Source organism: Meriones unguiculatus, chromosome 6 (genome assembly GCF_030254825.1).
Source record: "Meriones unguiculatus strain TT.TT164.6M chromosome 6, Bangor_MerUng_6.1, whole genome shotgun sequence".
Taxonomy (NCBI): Eukaryota; Metazoa; Chordata; class Mammalia; order Rodentia; family Muridae; genus Meriones; species Meriones unguiculatus.
The window spans coordinates 104,857,503-104,870,399 of NC_083354.1; positions in this window are offsets into that span (position 1 = coordinate 104,857,503).

Below are 12,897 nucleotides of genomic sequence, written 5' to 3' on the forward strand. Positions count from 1 at the left end.
CTGAAGGTGTTTATCAGCTGTAGGAGTTCCCTGGTAGAGTTTTTGGGGTCACTCATGTATATTATCATATCATCTGCAAATAGTGATAATTTGACTTCTTCCTTTCCAATTTGTATCCTCTTGATCTCCTTCAACTGTCTTATTGCTCTAGCAAGGACTTCCAGAACTATGTTGAAGAGATATGGAGAGAGTGGGCAGTCTTGTCTTGTCCCTGATTTCAGTGGGATTGCTTTAAGTTTCTCTCCATTCAGTTTGATGTTGGCTATAGGTTTGCTGTATATCGCCTTTACTATGTTTAGATATGTGCCTTTTATCCCTGATGTCTCCAATACTTTAAACATGAATGGATGTTGGATTTTGTCAAAGGCTTTTTCAGCATCTAGGGAGATTATCATGTGGTTTTTTTCTTTCAATTTGTTAATATGGTGGATAACATTGATGGATTTCCGTATATTGAACCATCCCTGCATACCTGGGATGAAGCCTACTTGGTCATGGTGGATGATATCTTTGATGTGTTCTTGGATTCGGTTTGCGAGTATTTTGTTGAGTATTTTTGCATCAATGTTCATAAGGGAGATTGGCCTGAAATTCTCTTTCTTTGTTGAGTCTTTGTGAGGTTTAGGTACCAAGGTGACTGTGGCTTCATAGAATGAGTTTGGTAATGTTCCTTCTGTTTCTATTTTGTGGAATAGTTTGAAGAGAATTGGTGTTAGCTCTTCTTTGAATGTCTGGTAGAATTCTGCGCTGAAACCTTCAGGTCCTGGGCTTTTTTTGGATGGGAGACTTTCGATGACTGTTTCTATTTCCTTGGGGGATATAGGACTTTTTAATTGATTTACCTGGTCCTGATTTAGCTTTGGTAAGTGGAATCTATCAAGAAAATTGTCCATTTCATTTAAATTTTCAAATTTTGTTCCGTATAGACTTTTGAAGTAAGTCCTAATGATTGCTTGGATTTCCTCAGTGTCTGTAGTTATGTCCCCCATTTCATTTCTGATTTTGTTGATTTGGATGGTGTCTCGCTACCTTTTAGTTAGCTTGGCTAAGGGTTTGTCTATATTGTTGATTTTCTCAAAGAACCAACTCTTGGTTTCATTGATTCTTTGAATTGTTTTATTTGTTTCTAATTGATTGATTTCAGCCCTGAGTTTGATTATTTCCAGCCGTCTACTCCTTCTTGGTGTGTCTGCTTCTTCTTTTTCTAGGGTTTTTAAGTGAGCCATTAGGGTGCTTGAATGCGCTGTCTCAAATTTCTTCTTGAAGACACTTAGTGTGATGAACTTTCCTCTTAGCACTGCTTTCATTGTTTCCCACAAGTTTGGGTATGTGTGTCTTCATTTTCATTGAGTTCTAGGAAGATTTTAATTTCTTTCTTTATTTCTTCCCTGACCCAGCTGTCTTTTAGTAGCAAGTTGTTCAGTTTCCATGTATTTGTAGGCTTTTTGCTATTTCTGTTGTTACTGAGGTCCAGCTTTATTCCATGGTGATCCGACAGGATACAAGGGAATATATTTCAATCTTCCTGTATTTGTTGAGGCTTGCTTTGTGACCTACTATGTGGTCTATTTTGGAGAAGGTTCCATGAGGTGCTGAGAAGAAGGTAAATTCTTTTGTGTTTGGGTGTAAGGTTCTGTAAATGTCTGTTAGGTCCATTTGATTCATGACCTCTGTTAGAGATATTGTTTCTTTGTTTAATTTCTGTTTTGTTGACCTGTCCTTTGTTGAGAGTGGGGTGTTGAAGTCTCCCACTATTAGTGTGTGGGGATCTATATGTGGTTTAAGTTTTATCAATGTTTCTTTCACAAATGTGGTTGCCCTTGTATTTGGGGCATAGATGTTCAGGATTGTGATGTCTTCTTGGTAGAATTTTCCCTTGATGAGTATGAAGTGTCCTTCCCCATCTCTTTTGATTAATTTTGGTTGAAAGACTATTTTATCAGATATTAGAATGGCTACTCCTGCTTGCTTCTTGGGTCCAGTTGCTTGAAAAGCCGTCTTCCATCCCTTTACCCTCAGGTAATGTTTATCTTTGTGACTTAGGTATGTTTCTTGTATACAACAGATTGCTGGGTTTTGGTTACACATCCATTCTGTTAGTCTGTGTCTTTTTATTGGAAAATTAAGTCCATTGATATTAAGAGAGAGTAATGACCAGTGGCTGTTAAATCCTTTGACTTTGATATTGGCTGTGGTCATGCGGTTTTGTGCTTGGTTGCTTTTTGTTTTACTGAAGTGAGGTTATTTATTTCCTGTGATTTCTTGGAAGTAGCTAGCTTTCTTGGGTTGTATTTTCCCTTCTAGTGTCTTCTGTAATGCTGGATTTGTTTGTAGGTATTGTTGAAATTTGTTTTTGTCATTGAATATCTTGTTTTCTCCGTCTATGAGGACTGAGAGTTTTGCAGGGTATAGTAGCCTGGGCTGACATCTGTGTTCTCTTAGGGTCTGCCTGATATCTGTCCAGGCCCTTCTGGCTTTCATAGTCTCTGTTGAAAAGTCAAGTGTGATTCTAATGGGTTTGCCATTATATGTTACTTGGCCTTTTTCTCTTGCAGCTTTTAGTATTTTTTCTTTGTTCTGTATACTTACAGTTTTGATTATTATGTGGCGGGAGGATTTTCTTTTCTGGTCTAATTTATTGGGTGTTCTATAGGCCTCTTGTATTCTTATTGGCCTCTCCTTTAAGTTGGGGAAATTTTCTTCAATGATTTTGTTGAAAATATTTTCTGGGCCTTGGTGCAGGGAATCTTCTTTATCCTCTATTCCTATTATTCTTAGGTTTTGTCTTTTTATGTTGTCTTGAATTTCTTGGACGGTCTGTGTCAGGAATTTTTTAGATTTATCATTTTCTTTGACAGATACATCTATTTCTTCCATTGTATCTTCCACACCTGAGATTCTTTCTTCCATTTCTTATAGCCTATTGGTTATGCTAACCTCTGTAGTTCCTGCTTTCTTCCCTAAGTTCTTTCTCTCCACAATTTCTTCCATTTGTGTTTTCTTTAATTTTTCCAATTCTATCTTCAGGTCTTGAGCTATTTTGTTGGTTTCCTTCCCCTGTCTGACTGTATTTTCATGTTTTTCCGTCAATTCCTTCAGCTGTTTGTTTGAACAATCCACTGTTTGTTTTATTTCATTCAGTGATTTAAGCATTTCCTCTCTAAAGGCCACATACTTTTTGGCTTCAGCTTCTTCTATTTCTTTTCGTATTTTATTTGTTTCCTCTGTTATCATCTTCTTGAGCATAGATGTTAGGTCGTCTCCTTGAGTTTCATTTATGCTGGGGTGTCTAGGGCTATTTGCCCCTGGATAACTGGGTTCTGGAGATGCCATAATGCTCTGGCTTTTGTTGGTTGAACTTTTACGCTGTCCTCTACCCACTGGGCTATCTTAGTTGTTTGAATTTAGTTTCTGGTTGTTCCTGGACTCTTGTAGTGGAGAGAATCCCTTTGGCAGGAAGATGTTTTTTCCTGAAGGAAGCCTTCCCAGCTTTTTGGGTATAGTCCCTGGGTGTCCGGTGTTTTTCAGGAGTTGCTACCTCAGGCCTAGAGACCTAGGTGGTAACTGTGGTCCTGATTAGTCAAGAGGGCTCTCCTTTCACAGGGAGAAGTCCTGGGGGCAGCTGCCCTCCTTCTGGGTTTCTTGCTGTAAATTTAGTGATCAGCTGCGGTAATCTGTGGTGGGTGAGTACTGCTCTAGTGTCTTGGGGCACTCAGTTCTTTCTGTTTGCAATCTGCAGTCTGCTAGACTTTCCCTAGGTGACCCCAGCAGCACGGTTTCTTCCTTCTCTGTGGGGTCCTTTCCGGACAGGGATTCCCAGTCCCTGTTGTACTGGGGTGCACAGCTTGTCTGTACCGCTGAGCTGAGCGCAAAGCTCCCTGCGTGGCAGGAACTCGGCTGTGATGGCGGCAGAGACCTTTCGGGGAGAGACTGGATGACCTGCGATCAGACCCGCAACCCTGCTTTCCCATGGGGTCCCCCCGCGACTGGGACTCCCAGTCTCAGGTACCCTTGTGCCCACGGATCAGCCTGGGAAAGTGGCTGGGACCCGCCCGCTTGCGGCTCCAGCCCGGAGACACAAAGCCCGCGTTACACGGGATTTCTTCCGGGTTCTGGCTGGGCAGCCGTGAGTGGACCCAACCGATTCCCACGCCGTGGGAGCCTCCCCTCACCTGGGAAACATGATCGATGTAGTTTCAGGGCCCCGAGTTCAGTCTCTTGGTCTCTGCACGGAAAGTGCTGTCCTGCTGCTCTGAGTACCTGTATTATTAACTATGATATTTCCTAAAATTTATTTTAAAATTTATTACTTTGTATTATTTGTAGTTATTATTTTTAAATTTATTCCTTTGTATCTCAGCTGTTACCCCTCCTTTGTCCCCTCCCAATCCCACTCTCCTTTCCTCTTTTCCTCTCCTGCCCTTCCCCAAGTCCACAGATGGGGGAGGTCCTACTCCCCTTCCACCTGACCCTGGCCTATCAGATTTCATCAGGACTGTCTGCATTGTCTTCCTCTGTGGCCTGATAAGGCTGCTTCCCCTCAGAGGGAAGTGGTCAAAGAGCCAGCCACTGGGTAAAAATCAATAGGATACATAGTCTGGGGACTTAGTTCACCCAACTACTTGCTGTTGTTGTTGTTGGTGGTGTGTGTAGTGTGATGTGTTGCTATTTTTACTTCATAATGTCTTTTATTGTTCTGGGTGATTTCCAGGTGAGTACATCTTTTAGGCTAAAATAAAATCATTGATCTCAAAAAAAAAAAAAAAAAAAAAAAAGAGCCAGCCACTGAATTCATGTCAGAGATAACCCCTGTCCCCCTTACTAGGGAATGCTCTTGGACACTGAGTTGCCATGGGCTACATCTGTGCGAGGATTCTAAGGTTATCTCCATGCATGCTCCTTGGTTGGAGTATAAGTCTTAGAAAAGACCCATGGGCCTGGATTTCTTGGTTCTGTTGCTCTCCTTGTGGAACTCCTGTCCCCTGCATGTCTTTCATCTCTCTTTTCTTTCACAAGACTCCCTGGACTCTGTCCAAAGTTTGGCTATGAGTCTCAGCTTCTGCTTTAATACCCTGCTGGGCAGAGTCTTTCAGAGGCCCTCCATAGTAGGCTCCTGTCCTGTTCCTTGTTTTCTCACTTGGGAATTTTTAAATCAGTCCTTGAGATAACTTTTCCGAACCAGTCAGTGAGAGGCTTTTTAATGCTTTGCATTCCAACTTTCATTCCTGATCTGTTAAAGCACTGAAAATAATGTGTTGTATTTACATAATTTATTTTCTGATTTTGACAAGGAATTATGTTCTAGGTTCTATTACTTGTGGAGAAAGGAGTGGTAAAGTGATATAAAATAGAGGGTGCTAGAATTAAATTACAGAAGAAAATCATTTGAAAGAATGCAGAATAGACGATTTAGTCTAGAGGTTCGTATCTGTGTAAGTCCAGAGACATATACAACAGTCCGCTGTTATTTCTGGACTTTTATTTTGTATATTTTATTTTATTTCACTGTTACTAAGTTTGCAGACATAGAGGAAATAGATGTGAGAACCAATTAGTAATTTGAAAAAAGTGCTGTGTACTTAAAATTATATCTATTTGACATGAGAACCAATATCCTCTCTTCTCCCATGTCTATGCTGCCAACCATGTTAGGATATATGATGTGTAGAAGAATATGTCACTATAGCCAATGAGCCAAGTTTGTGCTTGATGTAGTCCTCATATGAGAGCTCCACATGGATTTATAGGCCTGGAATTGTTTGGTGCAGACACAAATAATGCAAGTAGATACATGAAAGATTGTCATAAGCTGCAACTTGACACTTCATCCTGTCCTTCAGTAGATAAAAAGTTACTGCTCAGTGATTTCACTTTTCAAATCTCACATCTATTGTTTTTTTTTTTTTCTTTTTTTGTTTTCAAGGGACAGAATTACACAAAATTTAGTGATAGGCCATGAATCGTGTCAATTTTCATTCTACAAAATACAGTGAGAGCTCCCACTAAGCACAGAGAGCAATGGTCTATAAGAAGAACAGGCAGAAATGGAACAGCAGACAGAAAAGGCTGTTTGATTAAGGCCATAGTGCTTCATATTATTTCTGTTTTAAGGGTAATAGTATGGAACATTTCCCTATCTACTTTATAGTAGAATAGAATCCCACCCATGCATGTTTAGAGGAAAACTGCTTTGTTTACTTTTCTATTTGCTTCCTTAAAGTTTCATACCACCCTGAATGTGCCTGATCTCATCTGAATATGTGGTATTTAATATGAGTGAATCCAGTTTAGTTTGATCTTGTCTGTTAGAGCCTACTGTGGAGAATCAGCTTGAAAATAGTCTCCTATACTCAAAAAAATAATTAGTTTTTTTTCAAAAATTTTATGCAAAGTAATTTGAATATAATTTCCATCCCTCTCAAAAGGCTTTCCATTTCCCTTTATATCCCCTTCTTTGTATACACCCTACTTTGTACCTTTGTTTCCCTGTCAAGGTCAGTGTGTGCTGCTCCTTTATTTTGGATGTATGGTTTTCCACTACGGTGTAGCTGACTTACTGTAACTACACTCACTATTAGGAAAAACTAACTCTTCATCTCCTGTAGGTTAAACATTGTCAGTATCTACACAGCTAAGGGTGGAAGTGCATGCCTAATTCTACTCTCCACACTCGGATTTGTTCTGTCCTGGAATTGCACATGTCTTGCTCACGATGTCATGCCTGTTGTGTGTTCACACTGGCAGCTGAGTCCAGAAGACACTATTTCCCTGTAATCAACCTCTCTTCCAAAATGATTCCTGAGCCTTTCGAGGAGGCAGTGTAGTATATAAGTTCCATTTAGGGCTGAAAATTCTGCAATTTTATATTCTCTGCAACTTGGACAGCTGTGACTCTCTGTATTAATCATCCTCTACTGCACAGAAGCTTCTCTTGTGAGGGTTGTTACATGCCAGAGTCTATGCTTATAATAAGATACCAGAAATAGTTTTAGTACTATGTTTATTTAGCAGGATTAATTTAATGAATTCTCTCTTAGAGTTTACAATCTGTCTTAGCCATAGATTATTGTACCAATAATGATGACATGTATGAGTTTCATCTTGTGAAGCATACCTTAAATACAAACTCAAAATGTTTGGTTACTCTTCTGACATTCATACCACCCCAGAGAATGACTTGGCCAGTAAGTAATTATTATAGTTCAAAATGTTCACAGTTGAGAATTACTGGTGATTGGAGGGTGGCTTTTCTCCTCTGGTGGGCTTCAGAACACTGTCCAGCAATATAAAACTGGTAGGGATGGTGGGGGTAGTCTAGTGATATGCTGAGACACTGAGCTGTGGAAACAAGATCTATCTATTTTTGGTGTCCTGTGCACGTGGCTGATCCAAGTGCCACACTTTTTGACACTTTTAACACTGTCTGAATAATTTGCATTCCTGACTGAATTGGTTAATTGTAGTGTTTTCTCAGTGTGAACCAAAAGTTATGTGAGAAGAAGGAAGCATACCAAGGAATGATCTTCATGGTACATATAACCCACTCTTTATTAACAGCCTCTACTTTTCCTGATAATTTGATGACATCATTATATAAAAATACTGATGTGGAAGCAAGCCAGATCCTCAGCCTTAGCCAAATGTGGAATTGTTCGTGACAGAGAGCACTCACCATCGGGAAGGTGGAAGGCGGAAACCAGCTCCATCTTTAAGGCATAGCATTTCGCAGCTCTCTACAGTTCCCCGTTTTTGTTTTAGACGCATCAGACAAGAGTAGAGGTCTGAGGTGCTTCCATGTATGTGGACCTATCTGCATTGCCCACGTGGCACGCCTGGGTTGGCTACCCAGAGGCTATTTAAGCTGTGGGCTGGCTTTCCCCAGGGTCCGAGGATTGTTCAAGGTTCCTGAATAAACTGCATTGAAAAAAAAAATACTGATGTGTGGCAGTCTCAAGCTCCATTTTAAGATAACCCATTGTGTGTCTCAGAGGAGAACATTCTCTGTTTGAAAACAAAAATAGACCAGCAGAGTACCAATTTGCCAAAAAAGAAGTAGTATGTTGCTGGTAGATGAGTAGAAAAGTTCTTAAAATTTGCTGCCATTAACGCAGCTACATTGATTTCTGAACCCATTACTATTATTACATATGACATATACATATTACATATGATAAGAATGGGAGGAAGTTAGTCTATGACATACTACCTTAGGCATCTTTGGCTCCTTTAAACAAATTGTGTGACTGGTAAGTGGATGTTATTTTGTTTTGGATTAAAAGGTGGTGCCATTTGCAAAGTGCACTCATGATCTGAATGTCTAAGTCTGCTGTTGCCTTCTAGATTACATGCTGTGATCTTTGTACTGATAATATATCATGGTATTTGACATATTTATTTTTTAAGCAATGCTATTGCTCAGAGATGGGATCTTTTGTAGTAAATTGAAACCAGTGGTGCCGCGAAAGGCACCAAGCCTGAGGTTACAGTTTGTCTTGGCCTTCTCATACACTGGGAATGCTAATATCCAAGCACTGAGGTCCTTCTCATCTTTAAACCTGTGTACTTATTGCTTACACCGTTTCCTGAGATTTAGATTAAGACAATAACAAGTATGACATAAAATTATTATTCTAATACTTTATTGAAATACTCATCTCCTGGTGAGTGAATTAGGTTGAAATTTAACCATGAAAACAAACCAGGATTCAAGCAAGTGTTTTAGACACTGCATTCTGCTGTTATACTATAAAGCAGATACTAAAAATAATAAGAATAAAATACCATCACTGTGATTTTTCACTGGGAAGAATTCAATTGCAATTATAAAACAAATTTTAGAATCATTTAGCATGCACATTTTATACCTGGGCTATTTTCTTCCCCTTTCACATTTATAGTCTCAAACCTAAAAGAACTTTCTCTTATGTTATTTTACATTCTGACATTTTCTTCTAGTAACGTTAAAATTAGTCAATATTTAGGTGAATTACTAAATTATCTCATGGCTAAAAACAAGTAAATAAATAAAAACTGGCTAAAGGGCTCCGTAGGTAAAGTGCTTGCTTGACAGGTACAGATCTATCACTGCAGCTCTGCTGTTGATTTGTTCCTTCTCTCATGTTAGAAACCACTTTCTTCAGTCCTTCAGCATGAACTGAAGACCAGAGGCTCTGGAGGAATCTTCCAGACCTTCAGTGCCATATTGATAGTCATGGGTCATTTACTATGACACAGTCATTGCTGGACTGCCCTGACACTATCAAGAAAATCAATTTTGTGAGCACCCTTATAATATATATTCCTTCTATAAGATATGTCACTCTAACCAAAACAGATTCCAGAATCCTCTTCAACACTGTGGGTAGCAGCATATGTCAGAGGTTGTACTGGGGGGACAGAAAAAGACAAAAGGAAAATCCTTGATTTTGTTGGCCTGTCGTCGTCTGGCCAACGAGCACCAGGTTCCCTGAGAGACTCTGTCTGCGGGAAAAAAAAAAAAAAGGTAGAGAGCAGTGAAAGATGACATTTGATATTGGCCTCTAGCCTTGTGTGGGCATGCATGGAATAGCACAAGAATACATACAGGAAATACACGGACTTACGACATACACACAAGCTAATGTACTTACAGGCACACGTGTGTAACTGTACATGTACACACGCATGCACACACACAATCTATGAAGAAACTGCTAGTTGGGAGGAAAAATTTGTTAGTTATGTAATTTTTGTAATCAACTTACTATCAAACTATGACTTGCACATGTTTGTCTGTTCTTTTATCTCAGACATGCTAAAGTGAAAATACCGAAATTTACTTAGGATTGACAGAGAACACCTTTTCTTCTCTATTCAATGTTTGTTTTAATTGCAAAGCATCTTAAGTCCATCATAAAAACATAGCCAAGGCTGGTGATTTTTGTTCAGCATTCCAGTATTTTTATTTTATTACATTCCAATATCAAATTAAGACATGTCATGGTAAGTCCCTATTGTATATATCCTTCCTTGTACTAACTGTTCAGTTACTGTACAATTTATTCTAACTGTTGATACCGTTAAAAGACAACTGTTTGCTCTTAGGTTAATAATTACGAAGATGAGCCCGGGAATCACCCACTTTTAAAATAATTCTTTTGAAATGAAAGTAAAATGTAATAATTGCGTAAAAACATTCTGAGCTCCTTTTTATAATCTGATGGAAGATAAAAAGAAGTTATGATGGCAATTATGCAAATGAACATGAAAAATTAGCTTGCTACTCTACTTGTTTTGGAAATAATTTCAAAAGCAAGAGGCAAACAAAGGAATGTAAGAACAACAGTTCCATCACCAGGAATGGCTTTTATTCACTTGAGTATCACACAGGTAATACGTGTCTTTATTGCTTAAAATTGTTCCTGAGTTGTTTACTTTCCTTCTCTACTGTACTCTTATTCAATGAAAATTTTAGCCTCTCAAGAATTTCTAAACTGTTTGGAGAGTTTGCTCAACTGGTTCAGTGCCTGTTTAGCATCCATAGAGCGCTGGGTTCAATCTTTAGTTACACACACACATATACGTATATGTATATGTACATGTATATGTATATATACATAGATAGATTATATATATACATCTGTGAATACACACACACAGATTATTACACAGATATTAGGAAATGTTTCAAACTCATTCACATATAGTGAGAGAGAAAAATCAATTTTAGAATCACATAAATCAATTAAGAAAAATGAAGATAACTGAAAATAAAAACTTGATAGTCTATATTTTTATTAAAATATCTTTCTATAGTATCTTTCCAGCTCATCAATGTCCATTTTGCTGAAATTAATTTTAATGTAGCTAAATGTCATACACTTGAGAATTCTGAAAATTACATGTATGGCATGTAGAAAAAAATGGCTTGTATTTTAGGCTATTAAATGAAAGAGGAAGTGAGGTAAAAATCTTAACAAAACAAGTCTGTGGATAGAAAGCATAATCATTTCCCAGTCCACTTTTAGGCATTCCAATGCTACTAATGTACATTAAGGCTTATTGTAAGCATGCCAGTAAGTTGTGTATTTCTTAAAAAATAAAGGAAAGGCATTTGTCATCACGAGTCCAGTCTTACGTTCTTATCCAAAAAATAATGAAAAGATAAAATCTCAGAGGAGCTGAAACAAATATTCCAAATATTAAAACATAAACAGCTGTAAATTGAAACTAAAGGGGTGGTGGGTTTCTATAGCACACTGTCAATTATGTCATGATAAATACTGTATTAAATATTCCCAAAAGACAGATGGGGGTGGGTGGGTAACTAAATTATATAGTTCAGATGCCACCCTAGCATAGTTTACATCTTTCACTTTTCTTGCTCTGAAAATATTTGAATAAAGGGTAGGACAAAAAGAAGTGGAATACAGGGAGGACACAGTCGCAAGGAAGTACAGATAAACACTACGTAACGCCAACATACAAGCCTCCATGGAACACTAGTTGGATAACTAATAAAAAGAGTTCTTGATTTGTTCCATTGGGTTTCAATGAATAAAAACTATAAAGCTTATTCAGTGGTTTGCAGAAACTAGGTTTCTCTAGGGAGAATATTACTGTGTATATTAGCTGACTGATATTTACTGATAAGATCCTAAGGAACTGAAAGTCCTGTTGGGCATAATTGTAAATATTTTAAATTCCCAGCCTAGGCTATCCATTAATGGACTGAGAACCTCATATCCAAAGAAAAAATAATCTTACAAAATGATTACATCTTTCTTTGGATTCTTCAGTTTTGGTTCCATTGCAGATATGATCTTTAATTATAACTAGATAACATGTATATTCAAATAGCCTATTTGAATATTTCAATTGAAAATTAACTGTTTTTTTACTTTTAGGTTAATAAAAATATATTTTGACAGTAAATTTTGGAGAAAATAAAACCATTTTAAATACTAACCAGTTTCTAGATCTGTATATAAGTTAGACAATATCTCAAATGTATTTAAAATTCATAAAAAGCTAGAAGCTGAAATTAGCAAACAGGTTTGACATGTTTATATAAGACATTCCAACAGGATGTTTATAGCAATTATTAAGGTGTTCCATATTGGAAAATAGAGCATCATATCATTGTGCTGGCTACTTTTTTTTTTTTTTTTTTTTTTTCAATGCAGTTTATTCAGGAACATTGAACAATCCTCGGACCCCGGGGAAAGCCAGCCCACAGCTTAAATAGCCTCTGGGTAGCCAACCCAGGCGTGCCACGGGGGCAATGCAGATAGGTCCACATACATAGAAGCAAGCCAGATCCTCGGCCTTAGCCAAATGTGGAGTTGTTCGTGACAGAGAGCACTCACCATCGGGAAGGTGGAAGGCGGAAACCAGCTCCATCTTTAAGGCATAGCATTCCGCAGCTCTCTACAGTTCCCCCTTTTTGTTTTAGACGCATCAGGCAAGAGTAGAGGTCTGATCTCTGATATTAGAAATAAATTGGGACTTTGTACAGATGTTCATTTAGGTGTCATCCACCCAAAGAGCATCAGACCCGTCAGATACCTTTTTCTCAGAGGCGGGACCTGGGGCATCAACCCGCATGCAATCAGACATGCTCTTCTCTGGGTCCAAAGCGGCTGACCCTGAGTGCAGTGCTTAGCCTCGCATCCTGAGCGTATCATTTTAGCTTTTTATGGTATCCAACCATGCTTGGGGAGAATGTCCTGCTTCAATGGCTGTAAAGGCCTGAATGATCATGGCTGCATCACACTGTTGTGAGACTCTAATCTTGCATATATACCACAGGCAAACCAAGGAGACCAACACCAGAAGGCCTGCTAACACTCCCATGCCCACCCATTCCTTCAGATGATTCATGGCTGCAGCAATCCATGTTGATAATCCTGTGGCTAG